This window comes from Myxine glutinosa, chromosome 8 (assembly GCF_964187855.1).
Source record: "Myxine glutinosa chromosome 8, kmMyxGlut1.1, whole genome shotgun sequence".
In the NCBI taxonomy this organism is placed as follows: Eukaryota; Metazoa; Chordata; class Myxini; order Myxiniformes; family Myxinidae; genus Myxine; species Myxine glutinosa.
The window spans coordinates 8,929,390-8,949,470 of NC_136268.1; the positions used below are offsets into that span (position 1 = coordinate 8,929,390).

The 20,081-nt window shown below is 45.7% G+C and overlaps 1 protein-coding gene across 2 annotated transcripts in view; it reads left to right on the plus strand.

Annotated features, from left to right (window-relative positions):
* LOC137432221 (POZ (BTB) and AT hook-containing zinc finger 1) overlaps positions 1 to 20,081 on the plus strand; it is a 65,717-nt gene that overhangs the window by 14,330 nt on the left and 31,306 nt on the right. The window lies entirely within an intron of this gene.

A 20,081-nucleotide genomic window follows, 5' to 3' on the forward strand; every position in this document is an offset into this window, starting at 1 on the left:
AATATGAGTGCTCTCAAGTAAAAGTAAAACTTATCAAAAAAGAAAAGCAGACATATATAAAACAAGATTAATGGTTTACAAGTCGGACCACACGAAGGGCATATGGAACAAGACTTCCTAAAATCCACAATGACTTCCTTAGTTTTACTAACGTTCAGTAATGCTGATAGGGGCATGTGTAGCACAAGACTTCCTAAAATCCACGATAACTTCCTTAGTTTTACTAACATTCCATAATGCTGATAGGAGCATGTGTAGCACAAGACTTTCTAAAATCCATGATAACTTGCTTAGTTTTACAAACATTCCATAATGCTGATAGGAGCATATGCAACACAAGACTTCCTAAAATCCACGATAACTTCCTTAGTTTTACCAACGTTCAGTAATGCTGATAGGAGCATATGTAACACGAGACTTCCTAAAATCCACGATAACTTCCTTAGTTTTATTAACATTCCATAATGCTGATAGGAGCATGTGTAGCACAAGACTTTCTAAAATCCATGATAACTTCCTTAGTTTTACTAACATTCCATAATGCTGATAGGAGCATATGTAACACGAGACTTCCTAAAATCCATCATAACTTGCTTAGTTTTACCAACGTTCAGTAATGCTGATAGGGGCATATGTAACACGAGACTTCCTAAAATCCATGATAACTTGCTTAGTTTTACTAACGTTCAGTAATGCTGATAGGAGCATGTGTAGCACAAGACTTTCTAAAATCCATGATAACTTCCTTAGTTTTACTAACGTTCAGTAATGCTGATAGGAGCATGTGTAACACGAGACTTCCTAAAATCCATAATAACTTCCTTAGTTTTACTAACATTCTATAATGCTGATAGGAGCATATGTAACACGAGACTTCCTAAAATCCACAATGACTTCCTTAGTTTTACTAACGTTCAGTAATGCTGATAGGGGCATATGTAACACAAGACTTTCTAAAATCCATGATAACTTGCTTAGTTTTACTAACATTCCATAATGCTGATAGGAGCATGTGTAGCACAAGACTTCCTAAAATCCATGATAACTTGCTTAGTTTTACTAACATTCCATAATGCTGATAGGAGCATGTGTAACACGAGACTTCCTAAAATCCATGATAACTTCCTTAGTTTTACTAACGTTCAGTAATGCTGATAGGGGCATGTGTAGCACAAGACTTCCTAAAATCCATGATAACTTGCTTAGTTTTACTAACATTCCATAATGCTCATAGGAGCATGTGTAGCACAAGACTTTCTAAAATCCATGATAACTTCCTTAGTTTTACTAACGTTCAGTAATGCTGATAGTAGCATATGTAACACGAGACTTCCTAAAATCCATGATAACTTCCTTAGTTTTACTAACATTCCATAATGCTCATAGGAGCATGTGTAACACGAGACTTCCTAAAATCCACGATAACTTCCTCAGTTTTACCAACATTCAGTAATGCTGATAGGAGCATGTGTAACACAAGACTTCCTAAAATCCATGATAACTTCCTTAGTTTTACTAACATTCCATAATGCTCATAGGAGCATGTGTAGCACAAGACTTTCTAAAATCCATGATAACTTCCTTAGTTTTACTAACATTCCATAATGCTGATAGGAGCATATGTAACACGAGACTTCCTAAAATCCACAATGACTTCCTTAGTTTTACTAACGTTCAGTAATGCTGATAGGGGCATGTGTAGCACAAGACTTTCTAAAATCCACGATAACTTCCTTAGTTTTACTAACATTCCATAATGCTGATAGGAGCATGTGTAGCACAAGACTTTCTAAAATCCATGATAACTTCCTTAGTTTTACTAACATTCCATAATGCTGATAGGGGCATGTGTAGCACAAGACTTTCAAAAATCCATGATAACTTGCTTAGTTTTACTAACATTCCACAATGCTGATAGGGGCATGTGTAGCACAAGAATTTCTAAAATCCACAATGACTTCCTCAGTTTTAACAACGTTCAGTAATGCTGATAGGAGCATATGTAACACAAGACTTCCTAAAATCCACAATGACTTCCTCAGTTTTACCAACGTTCAGTAATGCTGATAGAGGCATGTGTAACACAAGACTTTCTAAAATCCATGATAACTTGCTTAGTTTTACGAACATTCCATAATGCTGATAGGAGCATATGTAAAACGAGACTTCCTAAAATCCACAATGACTTCCTCAGTTTTACCAACGTTCAGTAATGCTGATAGGGGCATGTGTAACACGAGACTTCCTAAAATCCACAATGACTTCCTCAGTTTTACCAACGTTCAGTAATGCTGATAGGAGCATGTGCAACACGAGACTTCCTAAAATCCACAATGACTTCCTCAGTTTTACCAACGTTCAGTAATGCTGATAGGGGCATGTGTAACACGAGACTTCCTAAAATCCACAATGACTTCCTCAGTTTTACCAACGTTCAGTAATGCTGATAGGGGCATGTGTAGCACAAGACTTTCTAAAATCCACAATGACTTCCTTAGTTTTACTAACATTCCATAATGCTGATAGGAGCATATGTAGCACGAGACTTCCTAAAATCCACAATGACTTCCTAAGTTTTACTAACATTCCATAATGCTGATAGGAGCATATGTAGCACGAGACTTCCTAAAATCCACAATGACTTCCTTAGTTTTACTAACGTTCAGTAATGCTGATCGGGGCATGTGCAACACGAGACTTTCTAAAATCCACGATAACTTCCCTTAGTTTTACTAACATTCCATAATGCTGATAGGGGCATATGTAACACAAGACTTCTTCAAATCCATGATAACTTGCTTAGTTGTACTAACATTCCATAATGCTGACAGGAGCATATGTAACACGAGACTTCCTAAAATCCACAATGACTTCCTTAGTTTTACTAACGTTCCATAATGCTGATAGGAGCATATGTAGCACGAGACTTCCTAAAATCCACAATGACTTCCTTAGTTTTACTAACGTTCAGTAATGCTGATAGGGGCACATGTAACACAAGACTTTCTAAAATCCACAATGACTTCTTTAGTTTTACTAACGTTCAGTAATGCTGATAGGAGCACGTGTAGCATAAGACTTCCTAAAATCCACAATGACTTCCTTAGTTTTACTAACGTTCAGTAATGCTGATAGGAGCATATGTAACATGAGACTTCCTAAAATCCACAATGACCTCCTCAGTTTTACCAACGTTCAGTAATGCTGATAGGGGCATGTGTAGCACAAGACTTCCTAAAATCCACAATGACTTCCTTAGTTTTACTAACGTTCAGTAATGCTGATAGGGGCACGTGTAACACAAGACTTTCTAAAATCCACAATGACTTCTTTAGTTTTACTAACGTTCAGTAATGCTGATAGGAGCACGTTTAGCATAAGACTTCCTAAAATCCACAATGACTTCCTTAGTTGTACTAACATTCCATAATGCTGATAGGAGCATATGTAACACGAGACTTCCTAAAATCCACGATAACTTCCTCAGTTTTACCAACATTCAGTAATGATGATAGGAGCATATGTAACACAAGACTTCCTAAAATCCACGATAACTTCCTCAGTTTTACTGACGTTCAGTAATGATGATAGGAGCATATGTAACACAAGACTTCCTAAAATCCACGATAACTTCCTCAGTTTTACCAACATTCAGCAATGCTGATAGGAGCATGTGTAACACAAGACTTCCTAAAATCCACGATAACTCCCTCAGTTTTACCAACATTCAGTAATGCTGATAGGGGCACGTGTAACACAAGACTTTCTAAAATCCACGATGACTTGCTTAGTTTTACTAACATTCCATAATGCTGATAGGGGCATATGTAACACGAGACTTCGTAAAATCCACGATAACTTCCTCAGTTTTACCAACGTTCAGTAATGCTGATAGGGGCATGTGTAACACAAGACTTCCTAAAATCCACGATAACTTGCTTAGTTTTACTAACATTCCATAATGCTGATAGGGGCATGTGCAACACAAGACTTCCTAAAATCCACGATAACTTCCTTAGTTGTACAAACAAATCCATAATGCTGATAGGAGCATATGTAACATGAGACTTCTTCAAATCCATGATAACTTCCTTAGTTGTACTAACATTCCATAATGCTGATAGGAGCATGTGTAACACGAGACTTCCTAAAATCCACGATAACTTCCTCAGTTTTACCAACGTTCAGTAATGCTGATAGGGCATGTGTAACACAAGACTTCCTAAAAACCACGATGACTTCCTTCGTTTTACCAACATTCAGTAATGATGATAGGAGTATATGTAACACAAGACTTCCTAAAATCCACGATGACTTCCTTAGTTTTACTAACATTTAGTAATGCTGATAGGGGCATATGTAACACAAGACTTTCTAAAATCCACGATGACTTCCTCAGTTTTACTAACATTCAGTAATGCTGATAGGAGCATGTGCAACACAAGACTTCCTAAAATCCACAATAACTTCCTCAGTTTTACCAACATTCAGTAATGATGAAAGGGGCATGTGTAACACAAGACTTCCTAAAATCCACGATAACTTCCTCAGTTTTACCAACATTCAGTAATGCTGATAGGGGCATGTGCAACACAAGACTTCCTAAAATCCACGATAACTTCCTCAGTTTTACCAACATTCCATAATGCTGATAGGGGCATATGCAACACAAGACTTCCTAAAATCCACGATAACTTCCTCAGTTTTACCAACATTCAGTAATGCTGATAGGGGCATATGCAACACAAGACTTCCTAAAATCCACGATAACTTCCTCAGTTTTACCAACATTCAGTAATGCTGATAGGGGCATGTGCAACACAAGACTTCCTAAAATCCACGATAACTTCCTCAGTTTTACCAACATTCAGTAATGATGATAGGGGCATGTGCAACACAAGACTTCCTAAAATCCACGATAACTTCCTCAGTTTTACCAACATTCAGTAATGATGATAGGAGCATATGTAACACAAGACTTCCTAAAATCCACGATAACTTCCTCAGTTTTACCAACATTCAGTAATGATGATAGGGGCATGTGCAACACAAGACTTCCTAAACTCCACGATAACTTCCTTTGTTTTACTAACATTCAGTAATGCTGATAGGAGCATGTGCAACACAAGACTTCCTAAAATCCACGATAACTTCCTCAGTTTTAACAACATTCAGTAATGATGATAGGGGCATGTGCGACACAAGACTTCCTAAAATCCACGATAACTTCCTCAGTTTTACCAACATCCATTAATGCTGATAAGAGCATATGTAACACAAGACTTCCTAAAATCCACGATAACTTCCTCAGTTTTACCAACATTCAGTAATGCTGATAGGGGCATGTGTAACACAAGACTTCCTAAAATCCACGATAACTTCCTCAGTTTTACCAACATTCAGTAATGATGATAGGAGCATGTGTAACACAATACTTCCTAAAATCCACGATCACGTCCTCAGTTTTACCAACATTCAGTAATGCTGATAGGAGCATGTGTAACACAAGACTTCCTAAAATCCACGATAACTTCCTCAGTTTTACCAACATTCAGTAATGCTGATAGGAGCATATGTAACACAAGACTTCCTAAAATCCACGATAACTTCCTCAGTTTTACCAACATTCAGTAATGCTGATAGGAGCATGTGTAACACAAGACTTCCTAAAATCCACGATAACTTCCTCAGTTTTACCAACATTCAGTAATGATGATAGGAGCATATGTAACACAAGACTTCCTAAAATCCACGATTACTTCCTCAGTTTTACCAACATTCAGTAATGATGATAGGAGCATATGTAACACAAGACTTCCTAAAATCCACGATAACTTCTTCAGTTTTACCAACATTCAGTAATGATGATAGGAGCATATGTAACACAAGACTTTCTAAAATCCACGATAACTTCCTTAGTTTTCCCAACATTCAGTAATGCTGATAGGGGCATGTGTAACACAAGACTTCCTAAAATCCACAATAACTTCCTCAGTTTTACCAACATTCAGTAATGATGATAGGAGCATATGTAACACAAGACTTCCTAAAATCCACGATAACTTCCTCAGTTTTATGAACATTCCGTAATGCTGATAGGGGCATACGTAACACAAGACTTCCTAAAATCCACGATAACTTCCTCAATTTTACCAACATTCAGTAATGCTGATAGGGGCATGTGTAACACAAGACTTCCTAAAATCCACGATAACGTCCTCAGTTTTACCAACATTCAGTAATGATGATAGGAGCATATGTAACACAAGACTTCCTAAAATCCACGATAACTTCCTCAGTTTTACCAACATTCAGTCATGCTGACAGGAGCATATTGTTATGTCGGGAGGGTAGAGCAATATCTAGAGTCAGGTAGATCTGAATAGGTAACATGCTTCGTCTGTCGCGATAAGGAATCTGCCCTGTAATACGTTCTGTGTGTCGTCCGGTTTGTCGGTTAAGGAGTATACCTGTGAACATGAGACCAAACTCGTTCTCAAGACCAAACTCTCTTATCTGTCTCCCTCTTCCAAATCCTGGTGGCGTCTGGTCAAATCTGTTTCTGGTGTTTGTTCCCCCTCCATCCCCTCCCTTACCTCAAACGGCTACACAGCTGACGTGAAAAAGCTGAATGCCTCAACTCTGTGTTTGCCTCTAAATCTTGTGTCCCAAACCCATCCCTCTCTGTACCCACCGTACCCAGTCGTACCCAGCTGCTCCTGGACTCCGTGTCCTTTCCTCCTGACAAGGTGGAAAAGTTTCTGTCAACCCTCGACTCTGATTCTGCAACTGGACCTGACGGCATCAGCCCACGGGTCCTAAAATCCTGTTCTTCTGCTCTTTCACTCCCTCTCTCTGTTCTCTTCACCCTCTCTTTTGCTCAAGGTCAACTGCCACCTGCTTGGAAATCAGCCAACATCACCGTTTTGCACAAAAAAGGTGCAAAAACAGATCCTAGCAACTACAGACCAATCAGCCTTCTCCCAATTATCAGTAAAGTCATGGATTCCATCATTGCTTCGGATATGAAATCTTTCCTCTTCTCCAATGGCTTGATCTCTGATCATCAATTTGGTTTCAGACCAGGTCACTCTACTCTGGACATGCTGCTTCTGCTGTCTCAACAATGGATGGAGGTCCTCAATGCCAAACAGGAAATTAGAGCTGTCTCCCTCGACATATCACGTGCCTTCGATACGGTCTGGCACCCCGCTCTGCTCACCAAACTCTCCTCCTTTGGTATCCATGGAAATCTCCACGCATGGCTGGCGGACTTCCTCTCTAGTCGTAGTCAACGTGTGGCCCTGAATGGGTTTCTCTCATCTCCTCTTCCTGTTCAGGCTAGAGTTCCCCAAGGCAGTGTTCTGGGCCCTGTGCTTTTTCTGGTCTTCATCAATGATCTCTCTGACTCTCTTGAAAATCCTCTCTATCTCTTTGCTGATGACTCCACTCTCTGCCGCTCCATTCCTCATCCCTCAGATCGGCAGTCTGCAGCCTCCTCACTCTCTGCAGACCTGGACAAAATCACAGACTGGGCAAACAAGTGGAACATGTCTTTCAATCCTGACAAATCTCACACTCTTACGATGTCTCTCTGAAAAGACCGACTGGACAACCCTCCCATCTACTTTCTGAATAATCCTCTCCAAGAAGTTCTGTCACTCAAGCTTTTGGGTCTCACTATCTGCCATGATATTTCCTGGGAAAACCACATTTCCAAGCTGGCCTCCAAAGCCAGTCACCGACTGGGCATCCTCCGTCGTGCGAAGTCCTTCCTTGGCACACCTGAGCTCCTCACCACATACAAGGCTTTCATCCGCAGCTCAATGGAGTACTGCTCTCCCCTCTGGGCTGGTGCTCATGCCTCACACCTAGCTCATCTTCACGCTGTTGAAACCAAACCATTCAGAATCATTGGAATCTCCCGCGATGACGCTATCTCCGAGGGCCTTTCACTTATTCACCGCAGGCAGGTTGGTGGGCTTTCTGTCTTCTACCGACTCCTCTCCGGCCTTGCTCCCCCAGTTCTCTCTGGGCTCTGTCCCCCAAATATTCCTACAGGTTGCACAAGATCTGCCTGCAACCCTCTTATGGTTAAACTGCCAAAATCAAGACTCTCTGCTCACCTTCACTCCTTCATTCCTCTTTTCTCCCGCCTCTGGAACAAACTCCCTCACTCTCTTCAATCCCACTCTTCCCTCCAGGTCTTTAAAATGGCTGTTCACCACCATCTCTTATCTTCCCCAATCCACAACCTTGATCTTTTCTACCCCCGCTAATTTCACCCCAAATCCACTTTTTGAGGTGCCGACTTCTTTCCTGGAAGTCCTTGATGTTCTTGCGTTTTATACCTATCCTGCCTCCCCCCAGGCCCTCTGCCTCCCACACATCTCCCAATGTCCCTGCTCTCAAATGTTGTGTTTGTGTGCTTCCTCCTCTTCTCTCCCCATCTTGTCGACCGCTCCCCTTTTTATATACTTTGTTTGCTTGTTTGTTTGATTTGTTTGTTTGATAAATGTTAGCTCTTTCACGAGCCTCGACTCTGTATACAAAAAAAAAAAAAAAACATACCAGGATGTTCGTGTGCTCGGTAGTTATAAGGATTAAAGATAACAGCCCTTGTGTGTCACACCTGGTAATCAAACCTTTGTCCCTTATGGCAATGCACACCAACATAAACACTTAGATAGGCCCTTAGTGCAACATTAAATAATTCCCTTTCCCTTACCACAACGACTTTGGAAGACGGGCAGGAAGCCAGATCGGGGCACCGCCGATGGTGACTGCCGCTAGCTGCACCACCTGTTCGCATAGCAACATCGCGTGGGAGGGGCTGTGACCACGCCACAGGGAGGCCTGTGATTGGTTGGCGCGGAAGGCGCGAACCTCAGCCAATCAGCGCCAGAGGCACAGGACGCAACTGAGGAGGAGGGGATTCATTGGAGGAAATATGCTGGAAAGTTCGGGGAACGACGAGAAGCTTCGGTCTGACATCACCAGGCGAAGTGATATAAGGGGGCGCTGCACCGATTTGGGAGCTTTTTCTCAGAGACGACATTGAAGCTAGCTAGCTCTCTTCACCCGGTTCATGCTTGACTTGGATCGTGCTTCGCGCTGCGCTTGGCTTGGATTCCTGTTGGCTCTGTTCCTCTCCTCGACGCTGTTCTCTCCTGCAATCTCTCCATTCCTGTCTCTTTGTGCCTCGTGTTGGAGATCGACCTTGTGTGGAGCTCACTAGCCTGCGTGTTGGACGTGTGGTGCTTTTGGTGCGTTGGACGCGTGGTGCTTTTGGTGCGTTGGACGTGTGGTGCTTTTGGTGCGTTGGACGCATGGTGCGTTGGACGCGTGGTGCTTTTAGGTTGGTGCTCGGAGGCGGATGGAGGGAGCCGCGTGGGACGACGACGGACAAGACTACAGACGAGATAAGGCTGCACTTACGCCCCACATTTACGAGTACACGACGTTTCTTTTTATTAATCCATTCCTGTGTGCTGTTTCTGAAGTGAGTTGTGGGGACGTCCCAATTTAGGACTTTTATTTAATATCGCGTTTACCTGTCCCAACCCTTTCATTACAATAAACCCTTTTATTATTTCTCATTCCCTTCAAATCTTGTGTTCGTTTGAGTTTGTTCCCCTTCCACAGTTACGCGCTTTTACCTCATTTTCCGCTTCCGTTCTTCTCCCGTGCGGTTGATAGCAAAAGCAAAATCCGTGTTTGGTCGTCGCCTCCAGTAGATCCGTTTGGTCCATCCGCGGTCCCTGGTGTTAACCGGAGGGATTCGCACGACAATATTGTTGAAGATCATTTCGGTGCGAGACAGATGACGTCACCATGCATGTACTGTTCTACGAAACATTTCACAAATGAATGAACAGGACAAGGGGGCGGATTTACACTGTGTTGCTCCAAGAGAAAAGTTAAATTACCTCTAATGTTTGCTGGACCTGCTCGATTGGAACAACTGCCAGAGTGAGAGGGGAGGGGGGGGGAGGAGACTGGGGGGGTGGGGAGGAGCCTGGGGGGTGGGGAGAGGAGATTGGGGGGGGGGGATAGGAGACTGGGGGAGGGGGAGAGGAGACTGGGGGAGGGAGAGAGGAGATTGGGGGGAGGGAGAGAGGAGATTGGGGGGAGGGGAAGAGGAGATTGGGGGGAGGGGAGAGGAGATTGGGGGAGGGAGAGAGGAGACTGGGGAGGGAGAGAGGAGACTGGGGGAGGGGAGAGGAGACTGGGGGAGGGAGAGAGGAGACTGGGGGAGGGGGAGAGGAGACTGGGGGAGGGGGAGAGGAGACTGAGGGAGGGGTGAGGAGACTGGGGGAGGGAGAGAGGAGACTGGGGGAGGGGAGAGGAGACTGGGGGAGGGAGAGAGGAGACTGGGGGAGGGGGAGAGGAGACTGGGGGGAGGGGAGAGGAGATTGGGGGAGGGGAGAGGAGACTGGGGGAGGGAGGGAGGAGACTGGGGGAGGGGAGAGGAGACTGGGGGAGGGAGAGAGGAGACTGGGGGAGGGGGAGAGGAGACTGGGGGAGGAGGAGAGGAGACTGAAGGAGGGGTGAGGAGACTGAGGGAGGGGGAGAGGACTCTGGGGGAGGGGGTGAGGACTCTGGGGGAGGGGGAGAGGAGACTGAGGGAGGAGGTGAGGACTCTGGGGGAGGGGTGAGGACTCTGGGGGAGGGGTGAGGAGACTGGGGGAGGGGTGAGGAGACTGGGGTGAGGGGTGGAAGAGGAGACTGGGGAGGGGAGGAGTTTTGTGGGAGGGGGAGAGGAGACTGAGGAAGGAGGTGAGGAGTTTGGGGGGAGGGGGAGAGGAGACTGAGGAAGGAGGCGATGAGACTGAGGGAGGGGGAGAGGAGACTGAGGGAGGGGGAGAGGAGACTGAGGGAGGGGGAGAGGAGATTGAGGGAGGGGAGAGGAGACTGAGGGTGGGGGAGAGGAGACTGGGGGAGGGGGAGAGACTGGGGTGAGGGGTGGAAGAGGAGACTGGGGAGGGGAGGAGTTTTGTGGAGGGGGAGAGGAGACTGAGGAAGGAGGTGAGGAGTTTGGGGGGAGGGGGAGAGGAGACTGAGGAAGGAGGCGATGAGACTGAGGGAGGGGGTGAGGAGACAGGGGGAGGGGTGAGGAGACCGGGGGAGGGGCAGAGGAGTGAGGAGGAGTTGGGGGAGGGGGAGAGGAGACTGAGGGAGGGGTGAGGAGACTGGGGGAGGGAGAGAGGAGACTGCCAGAGTGAGAGGGGAGGGGGGGGAGGAGACTGGGGGGGTGGGGAGGAGCCTGGGGGGTGGGGAGAGGAGATTGGGGGGGGGGGGATAGGAGACCCTTCCCACGCCCCCCCCCCCCAAAGCCCTCGCCCTCTCTCAGATCTCTCGATGTCTCCATGTCTCTCGGTCCCTGCTCTCAAATGTTGTGTTTGTGTCCTTCCCCCTCTCTCCCCATCTTGTCTACCGCTCCCTATGTTATAGTTTTATGTGTCGGTTTGTCTTTCTGTGTGATTAATGTTCGCTCTTTCACGAGCCTCGATCTTGTATACAAAAAAAAAAAAAAAAAAAAAAAAAAGGAATGAGGGGAGAATAGTAAAGTGACCCCCACTCTCCCCGTGTGTGTGACCCACTCTCCCCCGTGTGTGTGACCCACTCTCCCCCGTGTGTGTGACCCACTCTCCCCCGTGTGTGTGTCCCACTCTCCCCCGTGTGTGTGTCCCACTCTCCCCCGTGCGTGTGTCCCACTCTCCCCCGTGCGTGTGTCCCACTCTCCCCCGTGCGTGTGTCCCACTCTCCCCCGTGCGTGTGTCCCACTCTCCCCCGTGTGTGTGTCCCACTCTCCCCCGTGTGTGTGTCCCACTCTCCCCCGTGTGTGTGACCCACTCTCCCCCGTGTGTGTGAGACCCACTCTCCCCCGTGTGTGTGAGACCCACTCTCCCCCGTGTGTGTGAGACCCACTCTCCCCCGTGTGTGTGAGACCCACTCTCCCCCGTGTGTGTGAGACCCACTCTCCCCCGTGTGTGAGACCCACTCTCCCCCGTGTGTGTGACCCACTCTCCCCCGTGTGTGTGACCCACTCTCCCCCGTGTGTGTGACCCACTCTCCCCCGTGTGTGTGACCCACTCTCCCCCGTGTGTGTGACCCACTCTCCCCCGTGTGTGTGACCCACTCTCCCCCGTGTGTGTGACCCACTCTCTCTCGTGTGTGTGACCCACTCTCCCCCGTGTGTGTGACCCACTCTCCCCCGTGTGTGTGACCCACTCTCCCCCATGTGTGTGACCCACCCCCCCCTCCGTGTGTGACCCACCCCCCCTCCGTGTGTGACCCACCTCCCCCTCCCCCCTTGTGTGACCCCCTCCCCCCTTGTGTGACCCCTCCCCCCTTGTGTGACCCCTCCCCCGTGTGTGACCCACCCTCCCCGTGTGTGACCCCCCTCCCCATGTGTGACCCACCCCTCCATATGTGACCCCCCCGTGTGTGACCTCCTAGCCCCCCATGTGTGACCTCCCCCCCTGTATCACCCCTGCCCCCATGTGTGTGACTAACCCCCACATGAGTGACACACCCCTACGTGTGTGACCCACCCCCAAATGTGTGACCCCCCCCCCCCCCATGTGTGACCCACTCTCCCCCGTGTGTGTGACCCACCCCCCCCTCCGTGTGCGACCCACCTCCCCCTCCCCCCTTGTGTGAACCCCACCCCCCGTGTGTGTGACCCACCCTCCCCGTGTGTGACCCCCCCTCCCCATGTGTGACCCACCCCCCATATGTGACCCACCCCCCATGTACCCCCAGCCCCCCATGTGTGACCTCCCCCGTGTGTGACTAACCCCCACATGAGTGACCCACCCCCACGTGTGTGACCCACCCCCAAATGTGTGACCCACCCCCACATGTGTGATGTGTGTGACCTCCCTCCCCCACCCCCTGGGTGATTTCAAACTGTATTTCCCATGTGCACGCAAATGCATTCACATGTTTAATCAGAAGTAAATAAATTGTGTCGATTACATAATTTGTGGATCTGATAAAATTGGCAGTAACCATTTTAGAGGGGCCAATATACGAAAACAAACTCACCTAACCCCAAAAATATTGATACAAAAGGTTTTTCATGGATTCTGGTACCATTGGGCATGCTAAATAACATACTATAAATCTAGTAACATCTGACTTCCAGAAAAGGTCATTTTCAAGATGGCGTCCAAGATGGCTGCCGGGAGCTTAAAATGGCCATATCTCAATTATTATTCAACCTAGAAAGGTGGTTTTGGTGTCTAACCCTAGGTTTTAGGGCCCAAGGAATCCAATTGAATCAATAAAATTACCATCAGTTAATTATTTATTGACAAGTCCAAGATGGCATCCCACGGTGACATCCTGATCCACTAAAATGGCTCTGTCGAATAGTAGTCAACCTAGAGAGATATTTTCAGTGTGTATACCTAGGTTTAAGGCACCCAGGAAATCATCAAAATTACTTAAATAAGCACAAAGTAATCAGGTAATCCAGTAAGCCAGGTTTACCAGCCCATTAGGCATTTGTTGTCTTATACAGTTAGTCGCTATTCATCGTCATCCTCCGACTCCTCTGGAAGAAACTTGTTATGTGGATTGTCACATTCTTCAAGTTGGCACGGTCCACAGGCAGTAGTACATGGTAGTCCATATCGTCTACAAGAGCAGCGGAGTGTCTTGCAGGCAGTGGAGCAGTTACAATGAATGACCTTCAAGAGACTGTCTGGAGCAGCGTTCATTCTTGACATAAGTGGGACAAACTGATTATCCTGCAGGCTCCACCCCCATTTCATGGCATCCATACCCTCTTCTTTTCCCATCCACACCATGATCTGGTAGTACGCTCTACGACAGTGAAGTTTGGTAGCAGATTCAGTTGGGGGCAGACGTTCGGGTGTTACAAAAGACGAAGCAGAGACAACCTTCTTGCTGAAGGTGTTATATCGCATTGTTGCAAGGGAATCTTTGCACTTGCCACCAAAGAGGATAGCCATTACTCGGCATCCAAGGTCATCGATCACCTCTGTGGTCTGGTTTGGGATGGTGAATGTGTTGGCACAAGACCAAAGGACAGGGTCTCCTTTTACAAGCTTCTGGAAAGCAGTCTTTTTGCCAACACCAAAAATCCGAGAAGTCGTGGCATGGATGAATATCAACTGAGAACACATGTCATGTCCGAGGATTTATTTTAGACGGTTGATGTCATACACTTTAAAACTGCCATCAGCTTTGGACTTGTCTGATCTGAAATAAAGGCTCTTACTGTCTCCCTGCGCATAGTAAAGGAGTAAGACAAGGAGATCAGTATCTTCTCCAATCAGTGTAGTGGTGTGTAGAAGAGATGCCTCCACTGCAGCCTTTACTATATCTACGTCAGCATCTCCAGGTGCATTGACCACAGTGCAATACCTTTCTCTCAGTTCATCACTTATCATCCCGAGCAGTCTCTGTTTATTGATATCACTTGACAGGACCTCCTCCTTCTTGCCTGAGAACTTTGTCTCAGCAGTGAAGCTGACAATGGGATGAATATTGTGTCCTCTTCTCTGATGCGTGTTGTCTTTAATGGACGGCCCTTCCTCATAGCCATCAAAGACAATGGTCGTAGCTGAACCATAATGCTGGATGGTGAAGTCAGCATACGACTGCGCTATTTCACCATAGCTTTCTCCACTCTTCCATGGTATTCTGTGAAGGAGTGAACCTCCATCAAGGACGTGGATCTCCGTTTCTGGTACAGAATCCTGGGTTGATGATTTCCTGGGTGCCTTAAACCTAGGTATACACACTGAAAATATCTCTCTAGGTTGACTACTATTCGACAGAGCCATTTTAGTGGATCAGGATGTCACCTTGGGATGCCATCTTGGACTTGTCAATAAATAATTAACTGATGGTAATTTTATTGATTCAATTGGATTCCTTGGGCCCTAAAACCTAGGGTTAGACACCAAAACCACCTTTCTAGGTTGAATAATAATTGAGATATGTCCATTTTAAGCTCCCGGCGGCCATCTTGGACGCCATCTTGAAAATGACCCCTTTCCGGAAGTCAGATGTTACTAGATTTTTAGTATGTTATTTAGCATGCCCAATGGTACCAGAATCCATTGAAAAACCTTTTGTATCAATTTTTTGCGGGTTCAACCATATATTGACCCCTCTATTTTGTTAAACTGAATGTGCAGGTGCAACATCTAACTCAATATGTTCAAATGTCACACACGTCCATGCCCGTGGGATCCCCACGGGTGCCCCCACTCGTGTTTTCAGGTTGTCCGTCCGTCCGGCTGTCCGTCCGTCGTCCGTGTTAGGTTTTCGTTTCTGCGATAACTTGAGAATGGTTAAAGGGATTTTGGACAAACTTGGTGCAAGGTATGTATAATGAGGTGAAGATGAACTGATTAGATTTTGGGGTCATAAGGGCAAAGGTCAGAGGTCATGTTAGGTAAAAATACTGTTACTGTGATAACTTGTGAACCAGTGATGGGATTCTGACCAAATTTGGTACACTTATGTGGAATGATGTAAAGAGGAACTGATTAGATTTTGGGGTCAAGAGGTCAAAGGTCAAAGTCTGTAATAGGTATATAACTTGAGAACTGCTGAAGTGATCTAATTCAAACCTGGTACAGGTATGTATAATTATGTAAAGATTAAGTGATTAGATTTTGGGGTCAAAGGTCAAGTCTGTAATAGGTCTATAACTTGAGAACGGCTGAAGTGATCGAATTCAAACTTGGTACATGTATGTATAATATTGTAAAGGCTAAGTGATTAGATTTTGGGGTCAAAGGTCAAGTCTGTAATAGGTCTATAACTTGAGAACGGCTGAAGTGATCGAATTCAAACTCGGTAGAGGTATGTATAACGATGTAAAGATGAACTGATTAGATTTTGGGGTCAGGAGGTCAAAGGTCAAAGTCTGTAATAGGTCTATAACTTAACTGCTGAAGTGATCTAATTCAAACTTGGTACAGGTATGTATAATGATGTAAAGATTAAGTGATTAGATTTTGGGGTCAAAGGTCAAATCTGTAATAGGTCTATAACTTGAGAACGGCTGAAGTGATCTAATTCAAACTTGGTACATGTATGTATAATATTGTAAAGGCTAAGTGATTAGATTTTGGGGTCAAAGGTCAAGTCTGTTATTGGTCTACAACTTGAGAACGGCTGAAGTGATCTAATTCAAACTCGGTAGAGGTATGTATAACGATGTAAGGAGGAACTGATTAGATTTTGGGGTCAAGAGGTCAAAGGTCAAAGTCTGTAATAGATCTATAACTTGAGAATGGCTAAAGGGATATAATTTAAACTTGGTACAGGTGTGCATAATAATGTAAACATGAACTGATTAATTTTTGCAGCCAATAGGTCAAAGGTCAGAGGTCATGTCAGGTAAAAATGTGCTAACTTCGGCACAGCTGAATGGATTTAAATCAAACTTGACACAAGTATTTTCATGGTCATAATGTGGGCGGAAGCATATCAGTCTACATCGAAGAGTGCCGTTCTAGTACCATGGTTTTTGAGGCCTACCCAGTTCCCTCATTAGTCGTTGTGTGTCCACGATCGTCCTTGCGCTGTACTGCCTTTTATTTTCACCCTTTGCTTTTTCCCAACTTTTTACCCTATGTTTCATGTCTTCATCCTCCCCCTCTTCATCCTCCCTTCCTCCATCTTCTCCTCCTTTTCCTTTTTTTTCCAGCCAATTTCACTTTTCTACCCCCATTCTGATCGTGAAGTATTCACCATACTCCTCGACGATCTCTTTCAACCTTCCTCTTTTTTTTTACTCAAATCTGCTTTCACCTAACCTACGTAATAATAATAACAATAATAATAAAATAATAATAAACAAAATAATAAGGGGTCTCTCCTACCGTATTAACCAAGTGCTTATATACACCTCCACTTTCCTTAGAGCTCCGCTCCACCTGGATTATTAATCTACTTCTATCCTTCTTTTCCTCCTGAACCTGTCTACATTATTTGTCCTCCCAGCCTCCCTACCCTCATTTCAGTGAATACCCAGGCGGTCTTCACGGTTTTGCTTGGGATCCTAGGATCCTGGGTTCGAATCCCGGTCGATCGCTGAATTAACGCCAGGGGGGTTGACTCAGCCTGTCATCCTTCCGAGGTCGGCAAATTGAGTACCAGCTTGCTGGGATGGATGATCCCGGTGTGTACCCCAGTTTAGAATAGGTACACCGTATCCCTGCGCATCGTAAGAGTGCAACTAAGGGTTGACATCAGGAAGGGCATCCGGCCATAAAACATTGCCTCAAACAGGGAACCATGATTGTCATGGGGCCCGCAAGGCTAACCCCCGCTCCAGCGGGGAAAATGGCCTTAAAACGATCATTCATTCATTCATTCATTCAATCATTCTGATTCACAAAATTAGTCTCTTACAGTTCTTCCTTTCTCCATTCTCTAAACTCACCTTTATATCACCTCTCCTCTAACATTTGCAAACATATATCTGACTTGAAAATCTCAAGAACACAAAGTTTGCATTTGATGTTCGTATTTCATTAACCGTTCCTTTTGTACATCTTCAATGTCAAACCATTCCCTGTCTGTTCCCTACTCTACTGGTTCTTGTTCCTATCTTACCAACCCTATCTCATACCAACGTTTCACTCCATGTCCCCTCCCTCTACTCCTTCCTACCCCCATTCCATCACTAACTTCTCCCTACTCCTCCATTTCAAAAATCCCTCCTCATGCCTCCCCTTCCCCTTCAAATCTCCCCAATCACCCCTCCCATTCAAAACTCACCCCTCCTTTTTTTTTTTCTTTTTCTTTTTTTGTGTACAGAGTCGAGGCTCGTGAAAGAGCTAACATTTATCAAACAAACAAATCAAACAAACAAGCAAACAAAGTATATAAAAAGGGGAGCGGTCGACAAGATGGGGAGAGAAGAGGAGGAAGCACACAAACACAACATTGGATAGCAGGGACATCGGGAGATGTTTTTGGAGGGAGAGGGCCTGGGGGGAGGCAGGATAGGTATAAAACGCAAGGACACCAAGGACTTCCAGGAAAGAAGTCAAAAGTCACCTCAAAAAGTGGATTTAGGGTGAAATTAGCGGGGGTAGAAAAGATCAAGGTGTTGGATTGGGGAAGATAAAAGATGGTGGTGAACAGCCGTTTTAAAGACCTGGAGGGGGAACAGACGAAGGGGGAACAGCCGTCCTCTTCAAATCTCCCTTCTCACTCCTCCACTTCAAAACTCCCCCCTCATCCCTCCCCTTCAAAACTCCCCCCCTCATCCCTCCCCTTCAAATCCCCCCCTACCCCCCATCAACCCTCCCTTTCAAAACTCCCCCTTCACCCCTCCCCTTCAAAATTCCCCTCTCACCCTTCCTCCTCAAAGTTGCCTCTTAACTCATTCACAAAGCTGCCTCCTCCCCCTTCCTCTCTCTTCTAACAAATTCCTCCACCTCCTCCAATCTTCCACTTCCCTCTGCCCCACCTCCTCCAATCTTCCACTTCCCTCTGCCCCACCTCCTCCAATCTTCTACTTCCCTCTGCCCCAATTCCTCCAATCTTCTACTTCCCTCTGCCCCACCTCCTCCAATCTTCTACTTCCCTCTGCCCCACCACCACATTCACCACTGTTCCTCATCCCATCACCACCTGGCTTTGGTCCTCCTCATCCTGCCCTCTCTCCTAGCTTTTCTGCAATGTCTGACAAACTGTCAACAGCTCTCCCTACCTCCCCCTCTCCTCCATTATCTTACCCTCCCCCACCACTCCCCTCTCTTGTACCCGACGCTCTCCCTCCTAATGGTATGGATCTCAAACAATTACATCATGTGATTCAGTAAACCTACTAGGTATTACCCTAACATCAAATTTATCCTGGAATCCACACATTACACAAATAGCTAAGTCTGCCTCGAAGAAACTGGGAGTCCTGTTCTGATGTCGAAGATTCTTCTCCTCTCAACAGTTGCTTCAACTATATGAAGGATTGATTTGTCCTTGTATCGAGTACTGCTCTCACATCTGGGAAGGTTCTAGCTGCACTTACTGGACATAATTGAATCCAAAGTAATGCGACTTATCAACTCTCCCAATCTGACCTCAAAACTCGACCCGCTCGAATTACACCACAAAGTTGGCTCTCTTTCTCTTTTCTACAGATATTACTTCGGTTTCTGCTCCCAAGAACTTGATGCTTGTGTACCTCCGCCATTAGCGAAACCACAGAATACTGGGCAAGCCACCACATCTCATGATTATTGTGTGGCCATTGGCAACTCAAGGGTGGGCCATTATGATGTTTGTTTCTTCCTCTCCACTCCCAAACTCTGGAATTATTTACCTTCCCATGTATTTCCAAAAACTTATGACCTTCCCCTTTTCAAAAAGCAGATTTTTTTACTTCCTCAAAAAGTCTCAGACTATTCCCCCTTTCTTCACTTTTCTATCAATGCAGCTCTTTAAATTTAAGGTGGACAATATAGTCCATGACTGGAGCCTTCAATGTAAAAATAAATAAACCAAACAGTGATGACTGACCATATACTTGTTAAAGTGGAAATATCTCTGGCCGTTTGCAGAGAGCCACCTCAGCGCCGACAAGTCTGGCATTTCACTCAGGCCGACTGGCACTGTCTTCAAGCAGTCAACAAACATCTGGACTGGTCTCCCATCTCTACTGCCTCTGACATCAACTCTTCCTGTGAATTCTTCCAAAGTAAATTGCTCTCTCTCTCTCATGCACAGCTTTATCCCATCCCGTCTTCAGTTGTCTTACCCTTCCTCCCGTCCATGGTACACTGAATCTTGTGGTGAGGCAGTTGCCCTGAAACAACTTGCATTTGCCTCATGGAAGGCAAATCCAACTGAAAGGAATCTCAGTTCCTTTCACAAAGCCCGGAACAAGTGTGTGTCTACCCTCAGGAGTGCCAGGAAGCACTATCTCTCTACTCTCAAGATTGAACTCTCAAACCTGTCTCCCTCCTCCAAATTCTGGTGGCGTCTGGTCAAATCTGTTTCTGGTGTTTGTTCGCCCTCCATCCCCTCCCTTATCTCAAACGGCTACATAGCTGACACCACACGTGAAAAAGCCA